The sequence below is a fragment of the Triticum aestivum genome, chromosome 1B (genome assembly GCF_018294505.1).
Source record: "Triticum aestivum cultivar Chinese Spring chromosome 1B, IWGSC CS RefSeq v2.1, whole genome shotgun sequence".
NCBI classification, from domain to species: Eukaryota; Viridiplantae; Streptophyta; class Magnoliopsida; order Poales; family Poaceae; genus Triticum; species Triticum aestivum.
This window is the reverse complement of record NC_057795.1, coordinates 556,396,296-556,408,660: the sequence shown is the minus strand read 5'-3', so window position 1 is coordinate 556,408,660 and position 12,365 is coordinate 556,396,296. Positions and strand designations below refer to the sequence as shown.

General features: G+C 40.0%; 1 long non-coding RNA gene across 2 annotated transcripts; it reads left to right on the top strand.

Moving 5' to 3' along the window:
* Window positions 1-2,497: 2,497 nt before the first annotated feature.
* Window positions 2,498-4,799, top strand: LOC123094872 (uncharacterized). 2 transcript variants are annotated; one of them, XR_006446021.1, is made up of 6 exons: window positions 2,498-2,794; window positions 2,890-2,969; window positions 3,109-3,148; window positions 4,296-4,342; window positions 4,462-4,531; window positions 4,617-4,799. It is a non-coding gene; the product is annotated as an uncharacterized lncRNA (long non-coding RNA). The 2 variants fall into 2 exon arrangements; XR_006446020.1 differs by having other exon boundaries at window positions 2,890-3,148.
* Window positions 4,800-12,365: the final 7,566 nt, after the last annotated feature.

Genomic DNA, 12,365 nt, shown 5'->3' with positions numbered 1-12,365 from the left:
TTGCATGCAAAAAATTGGATGATGAGGATCCCAATGACTTGGATGGTAAGGATGCTGAGGACTTGCATGCAAAAAACTTGGATGCTAAGGATCCCAATGACTTGGAAGGTAAGGATGCTGAGGACTTGCATGCAAAAAACTTAGATGTTGAGGATCCCAATGACTTGGAAGGCAAGGATGGTGTGGACTTGCATGCCAAGAACCTGGATGCTAAGGATCCCAATGACTTGGAAGGTAAGGACAGTGAGGAGTTGGATGCACAAGGCGTGGATGCTAAGCCTGTGGATTTTATATATCACGTGACTTGTCTTTTAGAGGAGCAAGACTGGATGATGCAGCTTGTAAATGTAAAAAGTTGGAAAGTCACGATTACCCATGCGCACATATATTCTGCATTCTGGATCATCTTGGTGTACGCACATTTCCAAAAAAAATGTCAAGAAAAGATGGACAATGCATGCCAAGCCAGCGTTCCCTTCTTCGAGGACTGCGAATACTCATGTATGGTCTGATCACATGAATAAGTATCATCAACTACGCAACATGGCTAGTGATGCTCTATTCACAGCCGCAACTAGTGATTCACAGTCAGAATAGGTGATGGAGCTCCTCCGGAGTATATTGGTTGATGGAGAAAAAACTGATTTGGATGAAGCCATAAATCGTTTGTTCCTTTGCCGGCATACTTCTCTGTTGCTCGCGAATGCTGCACTGATGACGTGGAAAATCCAATCAAAATAGTTTCGAAAGGGAGACCAACTACCGAAGAATCGAACAAGAGGATTAAATCTAGGCGCGAGCGGATGAGAGGGAAAAAAAGCAACGAAGTTAGTGCACATGTTTATCTCATTGTTCATTTCCATACATGCTTACAATGTTAATATGTTCTCTCTTTTTCTTCAATTTACTCAGGAACAAATCGGGGAAATCAAAGGTCACAAGAAGGAAGAAGCGAAAAGAGAAAGACTTAGAGACAGAAGAAGACACAGATTCAGATACAGAAGAAGAGGAAGATCCAAAAAAGCAATGAAGTTAGTGCACATGTTAATCTCATTGTTCATTTCCATACATGCTTACAGTGTTAATATGTTCTCCCGAAGAGTGTTCACATGTTTTTCTTCAATTTATGCAGGAAAAAATCGGGGAAATCAAATAGCACAAGGAGGAAGAAGCAAAAAGAAGAGACAGAGGCAGATACAGAAGAAGAGACAAAGGTAGATACAGAAGAAGAGGAAGATTCAGATGCAGAAGAAGAGGGAGTTTCAGATGCGGAAGAAGAGGAAGATTCATATGCGAAAGAAGACGAAGATTCAGATGCAAAAGATGGTGGACTGAGGAGGGCTAGGAAGAGCAGGGCCGGGCCCATAGTTGTGCAAACTGTGAGCCCGCACAGGGCCCATAAAATTGAGGGGCCCCAAATTTTTATACAGGCCTATCCTTGGCGATGTCGCTAAAAAAAGAATCCTGGGCGCTAGCCCGCATGGTGTTGGGCCACTGCCGCGTCCAGGTGAGTCAAGGTGATTATCTCTACTACTATTAAAAGAGCAAACATAAGTTCTCCTAAAACCACACAACAAACTGTACACAAGATAGTCAGAGCCTTCGGATCAAATCAACTTACACATATCCTACCGCCCATATTACGTCAATAATCTATTAACCAGATCGACGACTAGGATCAAATGTTCTGCCAGCAGACGCCGGTGGTCTGCCAATCGTCGAAGCGCTCCGCGCCCCCGATCCGCACGGCCCGCTCACCACGCGGATCAAATCTGAAAATCCCACTAATTCCTCTGCTCCCGTCCGTCCTTTCCATCTTCCCAAATCGTGCCGCCCCCACAGTCCCCCCCCCCACCATATCGCCACCAAGCGAGCCCAGCGCTGCCGATCTCCCGTGCCGCCGCCGCCATCTCCACCGCCTCCTTGACACAAGGCTATCACCATTGCGCCCCACTCCGGCGTGCCTAATGCACTTCGGCCATGGCAGTCGTTGCCACCTGACTCTATCCTCGGGATCTCATCCTACTGTCCTGGATCGGGGCAGCAGTGGCGATTTGGATCCGGGCGGCGGCGGCTGAGCAAGGGCATCGGTGCTGTCTAGGTACATATCTTCCCTCTCTCCCTTCCTCCCTCCCTCTCTCTGCCCCGCCGGGGTCGCTGTGAGCCCGTGACGGTGGACTGGTGGGGAACTCCGGTGGAACGGCAAGGGGACAGCGAGGAACGGCAAGCACGGGTGCTCTGCTGGCGGAGGCATGTTTTGGGGACGGGGAGACCTCCGGCCGTGGGGAATGAAGAGAGCTTTGGATGCAAACTGAATTTCATCTCTCTTTGTTCTTTTTTCTGCTGATGGCACAGAAGAACATTGGTAATGTTGAGCTGGCAAAGAGAAGTAGCAGACTAATTTCTATGTCGACTAGATGATGATTTGCTCCCTGTATGTGGTTTCCTCTGTATTCTTTATATGATGTTATTTTGTGATCCTTGAGTACAGAAATAGCATGGTGTGCAGCGTTGCCCTTGTGAGCAATCTCTGATGCTACTGATGTTTATATATGTATTACTTATGACACTAGGATTCAATCCTCACCGAAGATTGAATTCCATCTTCTTGGTTAGAATGCACAAAGGATTTGAATTGTGAATCTTGCAAGGACATTTATTTTGTGAAATTTAACATGACTAATTTGAGACCAGCAAAGAGGATTGGGCCCGAAGAAATGCTGATATTGAGCTAGGTTCGCAAGGCGATATGTCGAGCTCTGTGTAGCCTGCTTTCAATGGCTTATTTAAACAGGTGTCCCCTTTTCCTTTGTATGTGTTTTCGAGTCTCATTTCATGTAAAAATAGCCTGTAGATGTCCTGTGGTGTGATTTTATTTTTCGAGTTCAGCTCTGTGCTATCATAGAATTCAGCTTAGGGAGATCAAGAAGATGTTTCATATGTCAGCACAACTACTGGAGGATTTGCAGGTGAGGAACTATTATATGAGTTTGGATGACCAAATATTAGTAGTACATCAAAATCTACGGCTTTATATAGTTTGTCACATACTGTCTTATTTCATATATGATGACCATATCAATCAAGTGTTTGTTATTTTTCATTCAGAGTGTACATTGATTCCAGTGTAGCAAGAACAGAAAATAAGGTACTCTCTAAATAATGTGTGAGGTTTCAGATTCTGTAATTTGTTTTACTGTTGCTAACTGAGCATGCTTAGATAATGTGGTGATTTGAGTGGAGTTTCAGAGTCGACCGTTCATGTCTGCAGTCTCAAGTTTCTATATGTATAGTTTGAGACCTAATAAGTACTGATCATTTCAGAAAGTTTCATGCTTCATACTTATGATTGATACTGATTGTATTCACGTAATTGGGCCACTTGGATACGGTGGTTGGCTAACTAATAAGTAAGATGTATCCAGTTCTGCATAAAGATTTAGGCACCCTAATTTCTTAAGTCTTTGTGGAGTCAGAGGTGTTGAATGTTTTTGTTCGAAGTCTTTTTGAAATGATGAGTGATGCATACCTATTCAATGTTTTACATGGTACTGCAAGTGAAGAAATGATTTGTACTGAACCATCTAATGGGTTATTGTGTTTCTTTGAAGTCATGAATTTGTAGCAACTGATACCCTCATTGGCATTCTTTTTGAAAGATATCCAAGATAGTTAAAGCATTGTGGGGACGAGGAGGCCGAGCAGTCCGTTGTGTCTCCGCCGTCGCCGGCCGCACCGGTATGTTGTGCCCCTTTCCCTGCTTCACGTCCTAGGCTACTCCACCACCACTGGATACGAGTGTGGCCATGACAGAGGAATCTTGTGCAGGGGGATTTGATGCATAGCATGTTATGTACATGCAATGGAAATGTTACACAGTGAAACACATTTTGATCTTCTAATATTAATATGCATTGCTGGCATGAAGGTTATTATTTGTTGTTTCACACACACACACAAGGTTATTATTTGTTGTTTCACACATTGTATTGGGGAAAAATTAGGACCAAAGGTTTTGGTATGTCTGATTGTCGACATGCCACCGGAGGTGCATGATTGTCTGATAGGCTTGAATTTTTAAGTTTTCTTTCTTATTGGTCTTGTTTGTTTTTATTTTGTTGAAAACCCATGATTTTACCATAACCCAAAATTACTGAGTTAAATGGAGAGGCTCAATGAGAAGTTTCGGGACATGGAAGAAATTGATTGTTCTAATTTAAGTAATATAAAAAGAAAAGTAGTATTTTCTATTAGTAACATATGTCTATAATATTATGATTTACCTCTGCTAATAGGTGTCGTCGGTGAAAAGAAGCATGCCCAAATTTGTAAGCCCATATTGGTATTACTTTCCAGTAATCAACATCCAACAAAATATATATTTATGAATGATCTATTATCTTGCCATGAATAACAATGATAAATTTGTTGTTGACTCATGTTATATCCTCATAAATAAAGTGCCACATGGAACTTTCTCTATCAGTTCAGGCTGGATGGGCAAGACGACATACTGCAGACCGGGACCAAGGTGAGAATATTAGATGGAAATTTATGTAGCATATGTACAGCTACGTTTATTAATCTCCTTCTCACTTTTTCCTTTTTCTTTGCAGAGTTATGTTCATTATCAGTGATATGTGTTAATACTCTCCTAGAGATTGATTTTTTTGCGATCGCAAAAAAAGGAGCCAGATACATGGCGAGCTTCCAAATATCAAGTTGCAAGTACCTTCGTTGCTTTGGACCTTGCCATGGAAGGATGAACACTAAATGACCACAAAATGCCTCTAGATTATGAGTAAGCATGTTTCTACCTTCAGCGGTTTGGGCATCTGCTTTGTCTCTGTGGCTGGTTTCACGGGTACCTGATTTTGCTTGGAACAACCACAGGTGCTGCAGCTTGGTTTGCTGACTAGCAATGTTTTGTTTCTTTGGTGGACAAACTTGTATCTCAGAACGTTGACGGATTATTTTATTTGATCAGCTTATGTGGAAACTACTAATTAATTTTCATTGCCTCTGTACACACACTTGCATATCTTTTTTCCTGGTGCTTATTGGCAATGGCCCACTCATAGGCACGACCTAGAAGAAAATAAGAATGAAAATGTATTTTTCTTGGTTGGAAATATTACACCTCAAATTTACTTCAGTTTTTTTTTGAGCAACTTTTTTTTGAGCAACTCAAATTTACTTCAGTTTGGATGCAATGATGACTTTAAGATTGAAATAACTGGTGAATTATGTCAATTATATAGTTTAAGAGGTCATGGATGTGATATATGAGAAACAATTTTGTTTGTGATACATGAATATCTATATGGCACTGTGGATGCTGGCGAGATGTTTGGTCATGGCCTTGTTGTCGAGATGCACTAGCTAGGGGTGCATGCATGGCCATAGGCCACAATTAAATTTTCTTGACGGACTGAGGTATTTGCTAAGCAATGGACATGGGCCTGTTGATTTATAAAGTACAATATTTCCAGTCATTTGTACGAGTTCGGAATTATATGCTTTTTACGTGAGATTGTAGCTGCTAAAAATGTAGATTTATGTTATGACAGAATTATTAAGTTTCATAGTAGAACATATTTAAGCGAGACGTGTGTTGCACGTGCATGCTTACTAGTCTCAAAAAGAAAAAAAGGAAACGAGATCGATCTCCAAAGGTCTGAATCCAACGTGCATACATGCCCAGGCCCCTTCGCTTTGCTACAGCCAACATGAAACGGGATCATCGGATCAGAAACGGGACTGGCAGTCCGCGACGGGTAGCACGGCGAGTCAGCGACAGTTCCTCTCCTCTCGTCAAAACAAAATCGGCATCCAGACTCCAGAGCGCCAGCGACGGGCGACACGGGACAGTTCCTCTCAAGCAAAATAGGTAGCCTGCCGCTGAGCGCAGGTTAGTGCTAGAACCCGATGATTCGTCCGACTTTTTGTCCATGGCATCAGCCGTTTGTGTTATTATGCATGTTTGTTAGACCATTACATGTGAATAATCAATAAATCACGACCATACAATGGAAGATATGTACGACTGTACTGTAGCTACCTAGATGAGTTTGCTCAGTTCTAATGATCCAAGACTTTGTATAGGTTTCAAAACGTAGATGATCTAGAAGATTATGACTTTAGTAGGAAGGTTAAGGCAAAAATTCACAGTTACAGTATGTAAAATCCTCCTTCCTGATTAACTTCAGCTCCTACTCCTACTCCTAATTTCTAATTAATTGGCAAGAAGCGTTAGAGATCAGTTCTTGCCTCCTCGGTTAAATATCACACTATAGTAGTTCAACCAGACAGGACACGGGAGTAGGTGAGCTAGATGGTTCGTCTAATTGCCAAATATTGAGGCATGGCCTCTAAGAGAGTAAGACACTATGTCATATACACTATAATTTCTCGCTAGCTAGTTCATTTTTTCTAGTGAGATGTTTTTTGAATGAAAAAATATCTAGTGACATAGGGCCTCATTTTTTAATTTTGCACAGGGCCCCAGAATTTGCCGGCCCGGCCCTGAGGAAGAGACAATTGGAGGTTGCAGAAGAGGATTACGCAAAACCAAACAAGTGGGCATTAGTACAATTGTGTGTACTTAAACATGTTTTTGAATGCTGGCTGCAGATTCATCTATTTCATTTTTTGTAGGAAACGCAAGGGCGCTCCAAATGTCAATGTTGGGAGAAAGAAAAAGAACGATGCCAAGGGTGCGCGAGGAAAACCAGTGAAGTTAGTGTTTGTACTTACATATCCGCTCTAGAAGTCGGGTATTTGCTAGTACTGTGTTGACGTTTGTTAACTTTTCCAGGAAAGACTCTAGGAAGGGCGGTAAAGAACAGACCAAAGGGGTGATGAAGACAAAAAGGCCTGCTAGGATGTACCACAGGCTGAGTGAATAAGAGCTGTCAAGTTAGCTTCTGTAGCTATGACGAGAAAATCAGTGAAGTTAGTGTCTTTTCTATTATAGTGTACGGTACATGCTCAAATCTTCCTTACTATCCTATTAACAAACGTTGTTTCATGCAGGAAAGCTAAAGTGAAGTCGAGACAGGATGTTTAGATGCATAGGGTCAAGCAGAGAAAACAAAAGGATTTCTAGGGTCAAAAAAATGAGAACAAACTAAAGTAGATAGTTTTCCATGCCGTGATCCACCTTGTTTCTGATGTATTAGACCTATTTGATGGACTGCCACTATTTTTCTGAATTCCTCATTCGATTGGTACACCCTCATTTTATTATGGACGGGTCGACATGGTAGGCTAGTTATGATTTATTAACATCGATGAAACAATGCATTTTTAGTGAAGTTGGTTTTCTGTATTTTTTTTTCATTTTTTACATAATATATTGCTAAAATTTGTTCAAAGTGTAGTCAAATTTCATACTTGAAATATAAAATAGAAACCAAAAATTTATATATATAAGAAAATAGAACGTTAATAGAAACCTCGTTTTCAAATAACCTTGAAAATCGTTTATTTTCAAATAGAAAATTAACATACTGATATTTTAAAAATAGCATGCTCATTTGAAAAAAACATGTTCAATTGAAAATAAAATAGAATGAATATGCGGATTTGAAAATAGCATGCTGCTTTGAATATACTGTTTTAAAAATACCATGCTATTTTAAAAATAGCATGCTGATTTTAAAAATATGATTTCAAAAATAGCATGCTACTTTTAAAATTATAATGCTCTTTTCAATATGCTACTTTCAAAATAACATGCTGATTTCAAAAATATCATGCTAATTTTAAAAATAGCATGCTACTTTTAAAAATATAATGCTCTTTTCAATATGCTACTTTTAAAATAGCATGTTGTTTTCAAAAATATCATGCTAATTTTAAAAATAGCATGCTTATTTTAAAAATAGCATGCTTATTTTAAAAATAGCATGCTTATTTTAAAAATATAATGCTCTTTTCAATATGCTACTTTTAAAATAGCATGCTGATTTAAAAAATATCATGTTCTTTTAAATATGTTATTTTTAAAAATAGCATGCTGATTTCAAAATAACAGCCTCATTTAAAAAATATAACGCTGTTTTTAAAAATATAAGGCTGTTTTTAAAACAGCATGCTGATTTCAAAAATTACATGCTTTTTTAAATATGCTGTTTTGAAAGCAGCGTGCTGATTTTGAAAACAACATTTTTTTAATCACGCTTTTTAAAAGATAGCATGTTTTTTTAGTATACTATTTTTCAAATTAAAAAAACATGCTGGTTTGCTCTGTTTTTGAAAATAGCATGCCATTTCGAAAGTAACAAAAACATCATTTTTGCATTGCATTTCGACCCGCAAGTTTTTGTTTTGCATTGCATTTTTTTGTGCGACACACATACAAACCGCATTTTCAAAATAACTCATACTAGCCAACACAAAAACCTCGTTCAAAAATGAAAGTAGTGTCCAATTCATTTGAAACCCGGTTAGATTTGATTCTAAAAATACTAGCATCATTGTTGCAAAAAAAGAACATATAATTGCAGTCCATAAAGGTAATTATATCAAGGAGGGTACTAGGGTGCGTTATATATATAGACTTGCATAGCAAGTACATTACGCCACATAGGGTTCATACTACCACCAAGTTACTGCCAAGTTTCACTTACTGGACGATCTTCATATCCAGTCGGACCCAAAAGTTATACCACCAAAGTACTAGTTACTACCAAGTACCAATTACTACTAAGTTGCACTTACTGGACCCAAAAGCTGATACTACCAACTTGCAGTTACTGGCTAGTACATACAGATTATAAAACTAGCGTCAAACTACTGCCATGGGTCAACGAATCCTCATGCCACTAACCATGTTCACCCTAAGCCCACCTCCACTCCTTTCCATGAACCTGAAGATAGCCATTTGATCTTTTTTCATTCTGGCGCCCTCAACAACTTCTCTCCAGTTCTTTGTCATGATCGCACGCCCGTCCTTCTTGCCCATCTTGAACAAGACCTTTTTATTACCTTCAAAATGTTCGTTGGTGACACGCACAACCATGGGCTTTCGTAGATAATCTTTGAGGTAGGCCTGACTGTAATCCTTTGAGAAGCACTGATTACACACGGAAATAAATAATGTTACATAAAAATGAAGTATGATTTGCACACAAAAAGTAAGTATGATTTGCACAACCACGCCCGTCCTCCTCTCTGTTCTACATGATGGCATTTTCACTAGTGAAGTATGATTTGCAAAAAGGAAAGTCCATGTGTTTACCATCTTGCTCTTCCCTCTGATGACTGCCGAGCGAGTGACGGTGCTGACATAGTATGGTATGGGAGGTTGGCACTGCTTTACTATGGATTTGAGACAGTCCCACTGATCTTTGTTTAGCGATACATGGTTTCCGTAGAAGATGCGATCCTCGAAAGTTCCTTTTCTCACAAGGTATCCCGGACCTGTATCAAAAAAAATTAAGATGACAGAGTAGTAAATAATTTCATACGTAAGATCTAGAACATCAGCACTGGGTTAATGATCAATGCCTACTCCAATGATCAAGAAATGAAGGACATAGATAACCCAGTCACATCCACCCAGCAATATCTCGTAGAAACATGGGCAAATTGAATATTTGATTTATTTAAACTAACAACTAAACACTCCTCTATGTAAGCTCTAGTTTAGTCAATGTTGATTTGGAAGGTCATCTAGAACCCAAACAGAGTAATGTGTGGTAATCAAGTGTCACTCAAACATCAACTTTCGATATTTCACGGTCCATTTAATATCTGACCAGCCATATAGAACTTTACCCCGTAGTGCCAATATAGGATCGTGGTCCACATCTCCATATCCATCAGAACTATCATTAGTGTCATAGTCGCTAGAGGTGTCGTCATCACCACTATAGCCGTCACTCCCACGTGAAGTGCCATCTGAAGCATCATCTGAGGTGGTCCGGTGATCACTCTCTTCACTACTAATGAGGATGGTTTCCCTTGCCATTCAACCTATTGCATGCATTGCAATGAACAAATGTTAGTTATTGATATATGAAATCAGTCTTCCATTAGGACTTGTTAGCACCATATACAATGTGAATAATCTTTTTGCATACTTCTCGCTAAGTACGTAGTTCATGTATAAACATCTACACGAAAAAGCTACTCGGCAACTATTCGCACGACTAGTGAAGACTAGTGGTTAGACTCATAATCATTGGACAGACATAACCAATTAGGATATTTCAAGGTTACAATTTTGTGAGCTGGACAAGAAAACTTGGTAACCAACCAATTAGTAGCCATGTAAAAATGAACCATGATTGACTGCTCTCATCGAGCAATACGTGAAACTATAACTGATCTGCCTTTGATCACTGCAAATTTCCTGATGGGCTGTTGTGTGGTACCATCAGGTAATAAATATAAAGTCTTTAAATTGTCCCAACAAAACAAATAATGCATTTGCTGCTGTACATAACATTTTTAGAGGTAGCTGTGGAGGTTAATTTTCCAATTTCTAGTGAGAATAAGGACATGGTAGAATCTCTCAAGCAAGATGACAACATAGTGAAGGCTATGAGAACGAGCAAGGTATGCTGACCAATAGTCACCCTTTTGTATACTTGCTATTTATTTACTCATTACTACCCATACCAACAAGTAAAATCATGATTATGAAGTATAATGGCAGAAAATCCAACAGTGAGGAATTTGTTGCAATGTGAACTACTAGCTCACAACAAATTTTCATTGACCCCAACAAGCCCATACCATATCTTGGAGATAGGCTGACATAATTCAAGTAAGCAGTAACAACAATCAGCAAAAATATGCACCAACCAAAAATATTACATGTGTGCACATATCATCAAAAACATGCACCAATCAAGAGCAGTCTATACTTGACAAATCCTTCAAAATATGCACTAATCATCATACTACCATCGAGTAATACATGAAACTATAACTGATCCTCATTCCATCATTACAAATTTCCTCATGGACTGCTTCTGTGCTCGCCTTTTTAGTTTTTAATAACTAAGCATCAGAAAATACATATACATAGTCTTCAAACTATCCCCCAAAACCAAAACATGTGTATGCTCATGTGAATATACTTTTTCTATATCTAGAAGTGGGGGGTCATTTTCGAGGGGAAAAAAGTACTTGATAGCATCTGTCAAGCAAGATGATAGCATAGTGAAGGCTATGTCGACGAGCAAGGTATGCTCGCCAACACCCTCCTTTTTCTCTTACTTGCACGAAAGTGTTTACCCATTACTACCCATACGAACAAGTAAAACCATGATTACGCAGTACATTGTTGGATTATCTTGTTGTAAAATTACTTGTTGCAATATGACCTACTAGTTGACAGTAAATCTGCGAATACCCGAAACATGCACACAAGCAAGTGTCAGATTTTAACTTTGGCGGTGCCGCTAGATCGCAAAATTAAGGTTAGATCGACATTCGAAGGGCAGGGAAGATCAATCTTACCTGCGAAGTGGTACCAGATGGGGCTGGAGTAGACTTGTTCGAAGCTGGCACCACTGGAGCTTCGGGCAGCGTGACCAGGATTGGGGAGAAGAGGTGCCGTTGTCGGACCTTGCTGTCGACGAAGCAGTGGAGAATCGTGGCCGGAGCAATGGGGAGTGGGTGGCCTCGCGGATCCGGCTGATTTGATGATGACGGGGGCGGCCAAGGTGACGGCTTCGCAAACCCTAGCCATCGCCCTCCGAGTCGCCTCTCTGTTTCTCGCTTTTCTCTCTGCCTCCCACTTGTAGCTAAGATATGATCTTCCACGTTCAGGATGAAGAAGACAGAGCTGTTGCTGCAGCTTGCAAGAAGAGTCTCAAGAATGTTTCACAACTTTATAAACAGGTGAATGCATCACAGGGTGCTCCGAGTTTGGATTTGCGAAAGCATTCCAAAGCCACCACAAGCCTTGAAGCTTTCCTGGTGATGCACATTTTACAGTTAACTGGTTTTGTTTTTTTTATTTCGCGCAGATTGCAAGCTAACAAGTGCTTCATTTCGAATCACAGGATCCTCTGAATTTGAGGCACAATGAGAATGTGCGAAAGGCTGAAGAAAGAAGAAATCAAGATGATGAAGATGTCAGTACTGAGGTGGGTGGAGAGGCAGGTACCAAAAGCAACCACCGGTCTGCCAAGGCTAAGGGAATAAGGGAGACGAAAGAGCCCCATTTCTTCCCAGTTGGTGAGGACAACTATGATGATTCTTTAGCAAAGCAGCGACAAGATAGTGGGGTTGATTCCATGCTACCAACTCGTGCGAGCAGCCGGAAAAGAGTGGCATCTTCATTATTGTGCAATGAAGATTTTGTTCTGTATGATAGTGATAATAAGAGAAAGAAAAACAGGACT